This window comes from Haplochromis burtoni, unplaced genomic scaffold, assembly GCF_018398535.1.
Source record: "Haplochromis burtoni strain Fernald_Lab_line unplaced genomic scaffold, NCSU_Asbu1 Contig_52, whole genome shotgun sequence".
Classification (NCBI taxonomy): Eukaryota; Metazoa; Chordata; class Actinopteri; order Cichliformes; family Cichlidae; genus Haplochromis; species Haplochromis burtoni.
Window position 1 is genome coordinate 1,807,395 of NW_024582413.1, and position 6,265 is coordinate 1,813,659.

A 6,265-nucleotide genomic window follows, 5' to 3' on the forward strand; every position below is an offset into this window, starting at 1 on the left:
TTTTTTTTTTTCTTCTTTTCTCTGTAGATAAATGAAACCAATGTGGTTTTACTTTTTCTTTTTCTCGTTTTTTAGTTCACTGAAGTTGAATAAAAAATAACCATTTATTTGAGGCATGCCATCATGTTGATCACTTTGCCATTGCTTTATGTTTGTCACGCATAATGGCTGCTTTTTTCGTTTTTTTTTCTCTCTCTGTGGTACCTTGAATTGACAGGCGGTGTTTTATAAGCGAGACTTTCAAAGCGTAGAAGCTAGGATGTGTAAGTTTGGGTTAGTTTAACACCTAGTGGAAACAAAGTGGCATTTACACATAAGTGGAAAAATCGTGAACAAATGAACAACACAAATCTGGTTGAGCCAGACGTTGCTGTTTTTATCAAATAAAATCCTAAATGTTTATTTTTTTTCTAATGATTGTTGGCTTCTGATGCAGCTAATGATTATTTTTGCAAGGCTGAGAGGACCAGGAAGGTAAATGACATCACCACGTGCAGTTAACATGTTGCACAAATAGGCGCCACTGACACTGCATCTGTATTGAACTTTGCACACGATACTTAAGATGCCTGCTGAGGAGATGAGAGATTTTTTTTTTTCCCCCCCACATTTTCACTCATTAAAAGCAACAAAAAAAAAAAGCAAAACATAAAAACAAATGGAAACGAGATGGTGATTCATTCACTCTAACCTTTCAAAATGCTCCAGCTGAGACCACTTCACTCTTTGTTTTCTATGATGAAACGAAGAGTGGGTTTATTTAAATGTAAAAACCCACACTGAATGGGGGTGCAAGCAAGTTTAGCTCGTGTTTTGCCAGTTTTAACACTGATATTTGAGAAGATAAATAAATCCAAGGGGAGGGGGGGGGGATTATATTAAAGATAATCATGTGCAGTGAACTCAGTGAATCCAGCGTGAGGCTGAGCAGCTAATGCTGTGTGGCAGCGAGGTAGATGATTATCTACGCTTCTTAGATCGCTTTTTGTAAAATATGTTGCCCAGATTGTGGAATTACTTTAATTGCTTGAGTGCAATCATTGCTTTGAGCACATTCAGAATTTCTTCTCACTGAAAATTAAAAAAAGAGTCATAGACAAGAGTTGAGCATATGCTGCTGGGTATTATTCAAGTGTACCACCTGCTGCCCCTCTTATGTGATCACCTTGACTTGATTCAGATTCCAGATTCATGAATTTTTAATGGGAACCATCTCTATTACCTCCTAATGTTAGAGCTGGTCCAACCCCCACCCCCTCCGTGGCAAACAGGGTGTTCCCAGTGAAAGCGGGCCATAGTTCAGCGCAGGCTGTTGTAAACTGCTGGAGAAATCTCCCTGCAGTGTTTCAGGGTGTCTTGCTGCCCTTTTCTGAAACTTTTTTTTTTTTTTTTGCCCCGTTGCGTCATTGGTCGGTCTGATTTCATTCATCTGTCCTTGCGTTCTCATGTACACAAACAGTCACAGTCATCCCAGCCCCACTGCGATTTCTATCAAACCCACGTGGCTGTTAGAAAGCCGTGCGTGATGGCTTTTTAACAGGGGAGAGACAGTGGGACTCTTAACTGCAGCGGATAGTGCAGAAAAAGGCTGGTGGGGGGCATCATTAGATTTCATCGTGTGCTCATGTCTGATTCACATTGAGTAATTTCAACTCAGGAAGTGAAATTTAAATATATTCAAATAAAATGATATGATTCATGTACTGAGAAAAATCCAAGCTTAGATGCCATTATTGCAGAATATGTGTACGTGTGAGTGATTTCAGTTTGTGTTCATATTTCAAAGTGGCTAAATGAAGCTCGGGCTTGGCATGCTGGTGAATGGTGCATGGTGGGTGGGTGGGGAAGCTGATATGATTTACAAAGATATCTGAAAATGTATGGAAATTTGTGATATTATAGGATAACAAAGGGTTTATACAAGGCTTGAGGCTATCTCCACAACAGTAAGTGGCTACTGTAAAACGGTCCAATAAAGGCCACTTTCACTCCCATTTCATAGCTGTACAAACGCTTATGACTTTTTAAATTGCTTCGCTATATTTACAGTTGTTACCTCTAAGAATCGGCGCTTTCATCGCTTTTTCTCTCAGTCTTGGTTTTTACTGACAAATTTAACCCCAGATACTGCAAAGCTTCTTAGTCTAGGATTTTTTTAATCAATCAGGGATGTTTTGCACCATGCACTGTCGCTGGGTAGGAATAAAATCATTAGATTGTTACGATTAAGATAACAAATCAACGGATATAAATAGTATTTTTATTTGTATTTCGTTTGTTTTCAAGTCGACCACGATTTGTCTCTGTTTAAAGGTAGAAATAAAATGGAATTTATACACTTGTGTCTGGTTTTCTTTTCATCTTTGATTGTGACTAAAAGCTTTCTGCAGGAAGACCAAAAGCAGCTTCGTTCGAGGGGAGCGAGAGTGTAATTTTTCCACGTCTTTCCTGCCTCAAGGCTGTTTTGCTTTATTTCTTTTGCGGGGGCTGCCTGTATTGTCTGTCAAACATTTGGAGGATGAGTCAGTGGCACGGTTGGCCCATTTATCCCCCTGGATGTGCATTTACTTATTTATCTGATTTCAGCTGGCTCAGACGGCACCGAGAGATGCTTTACAAAATCAAAAGGAGTGTGACAAGTGATCGTGTTGGGCGTGAACTGGATGATTTTGAAAAAAGTGAAATGAAATCATGTTGCCAGCCTCTTCTTTCCTCTTTTATTACAGTTGGATTCACACCCCCTCTTATTTTTAGAAATCACTATAATAAGGACCAAGCCTAAGCTAAAACTGACAAATGGTGCCTTTTGGTATTTTGTTGATCACAGTGCAATCTGTGACTGCATGTAGGCTGACGGGTTTCAAGTTAATGCTTTCCTTCACCACACTAACAGGACGACATCGGACACACACGTTCATATTTCAATTTCAGTGGAAATGGGTTCAGTGAAATCATGCTTATTTTAAGATTGAGTTTTTCTAACATGCAGCAGTGGTTCAAAGTTATCAAAGTAATCATTTTAATTAACAAAAAAATGAATGTAAGTCGAGATATTGATGATAGGTAGTTGCACAGTTTAGTTTGAATTAAATAAACAGGAAACAAAACACGTGATGTGATTGGAAGGTTGTAACGCTCTGCCTTCTAACCATAAATCGACAAAAATTCACCCATTTAAAGATTAAAAACACAGACATCAGGTAAATTTTAGAGTTTTGACTCCAAATTTTACCTCAGTGAGGTGTGTGTGTGTGCGCGCGCGCGCTCTGTGGGTTTCTAATCAAATGCCTGTTCAATGTTTCTTTCCACACTTATTTTATACATGCAAACTGTATATTAGGTGGCTTATTTCTCAATGCAGGCTAATGTCTCGCGAAATATGGGGCAAAGAGGATGCTTGTGTGGGACAATCTACACTGAGAGGTACATTTAGATATGCAGTATACAGCGTAGCATTGTGCCCATGAATATCAAAAATAATGTATCAGAACTGAATGCATTTTTTTCTAACTCCATCACTTGATAAATGTTCATAATTGAAAGCTGTTTATTTTTAGGGTTTCTGGAACTCCTGTTTCCCTGTTAGTGCTTTTTTTTTTTTTAGTTATTTATCTATCTGGTTATATTCCTTTGGTTTCAGTAGGGATGTAGCTGCAGCTCTGCACATTCGCTGCATGTTCTTATTTATTTATGGGAGTCAAGTGTGTTGACTCTTATAAACTACAGTCAATAGAAACTGCCAGAATATTTGGGTTAGAAGAACAAGAAGTCACAATTTTGTGCAGTTGCCTCTCTAATGAGGAAGTTGTCATACCAAACAGCAGCATTGTATGCTCTTGCGTGCAGATTTATTAATAATAAAATATAGAAAATAAACACAAACTTGGACAGCGTAAACAAACAGTGGGAGCATTTATGGCCCCTGCAGTGTATTATTTTATGTCTTGTGGCCATAAAAACACTTCCTTCCATCAGTTTGTCAGTCTAATACTACAAATTCTCATTGTTTTCCAGGGACATGCCCATTTGTGTATGAACGATAACAGGTCAGGTTTTATTTTCATTTTCCACATCTGTTCACTTGGAATGTTTTGCAGGCCCAAAAGATCCAGAGGAGAAAGATTTACTGCTACAGAAGCTTTGATTATGAATTTTTCTGCATAAAATATTTAAAATCATAAACCTCTACAAACAAGACTCAGTCATTTTAGTCACTGTAACAGCTTGCTCTAGCAAAAAGAGAAAAAATAACTCCTAGACAAACAGAGCAGTTACTAAGGTTTCCTCAAGTGCTGAAGGGAGCTACAGTTTCCTCCTCCAAGGAGCTGAGAGACACACTCTTTGATTGTTGAATGAAGTCATCCGGCCACTTGGAATACTCCAGCTGAGCCTTTGTGATGACAGAGCGATTGGTGCTTTCCACTTCTGCTCCTTGTAAAGCATGCTGCCACCGGGTTACTGAATGCTTGACACCCTTTAAAATATGCAGTAACACTACTTTGGATTGTTTTCCAGTTGAGACCTGTCCATAGAGTTTTAGGGGGTGCTTATTTATCTCTGAGAAATTTCAGCTCTCCAGAATAGTGGCTGGCAAAAATCCAAAGAGCAGTGAGGTATCTGCATTCAGTGTGTCTGAAAATAGAAGCACAGAAAGATGGATTGTGTTTCAAACAGCGGGGCTGAGATGGCTGGCATGGCTCACTTTAAAATGTTTCATGTCCGAAAAAAACAGAATCTGTGTGAAGCTACATTTTTAACTCAAATTGGTCCAATGTCTGTATTTCAGACTGCAAACGGTCTATTTAAATGAACTTTGAAAGGTAGAAGCAAGATGACTACACATTGATATCGAAGCAGTTTGCCTGGAGCAGTCATTGGCAGTATGGGAGAACAGAGTGAAGACGTCAGGCTGCTTAGAGGCACCATCTTAAAACACTTTGTTAGACATGTTCTTTGGCCAACTTCATGTTCACATGTGGTCATGACTTCCTTATTTTAGTAAGCTAAAAAAGCTTGCATGGAACAATTAAGGTTGCCACATGCAATGTTTTGTTTCTATATAGTTTTAAATGGTCTAAGCTGCTTTCCAGGGTGATTTTTTTTTCATGCAAATTCACTTTTTATTAGTTTATATATTAGTTTTAACTTATATCATGAATGCCATTTGACTGGGGAGTTCAGAATAGTATTACTTTACACCCACGTGAACCCCTTTTCAGGCTTGCTGTGTTCAAATAACTGATATAATCCTATTTTCTTAAGTTTAGTAGTTAATTTATAGTTAACAAGTTGTGACAATATCACAACACTGTGATATTGCAGTATTGTGAAGGAAGGGAGGGTCCACAGAGAGAAAACGGATGGACATCGGAGGACAGCAGATGGCTGAAAAAGATTAAAGAAAGAGAATATCAGCTCACCATGCTGTGCCTGTAGCCTGATGTCAGACAACGCTGTAAGTGTGTTTATACTCTGACTTTTATCCCAAGCCTTTATGTGTGTGTTGACTCAGCAGTGATAAAATTAGACCATTTGAGGATAATGCCTTATGGTCTCGTGGCTTCATATTCCATTTTATGTTAACTTGTTCCACTTTAGATGCGGATGGCACCCAAAAATTCAACAAATGTAGAAAAGTAAGTGATGCTCACAGTTTGCTGAGGGAAGACCAAGTGATCCCACACTTTACATGGCCATCCCACCCAGCAATCAAAACCTAAGTCGGTGAATGGAAGCTTATCTGTTATATTCTTATCTAAAACATTGACATCACATGATCCAGGGGTCCATTTGAAGGTCACCTGTTGCCAAAAGCAGGACACCTTGGTGGCTTTGGGTCAACCTGGGAGATAAAGATGACCAGATCCAGACTGACACACCAATCTAATAAGAAAAGACTAGAAAAATACAAACTAGGTCAAAGAGGACTGACCTTTGGTCTTTCCATGCTGTTAGCACATGACTTGATCATGCCACTTCTTCCTTGTTATATCATGTCACTGTTTTATCTCTTTCTTTTTCAGGCTAATTTAGGTAAACAGGGTTGCACGTGTGTTGTTAGACACAGCAGCAGTGCATAATGACTGTTCTTTAAAAATATGTTGATGTGAAAAAAAGAGACGGGTGTCAACAAAATCATCAATCTTAAATTAACTAGTCTATTAGACATGCTTATCAGAAGGCTATGGCAAAGAAAAGAAAAATACTATTTTGGGCTGTTCTCATGAGCTATTTTGTATTTTAAATAATATTTTGGAATCACCTT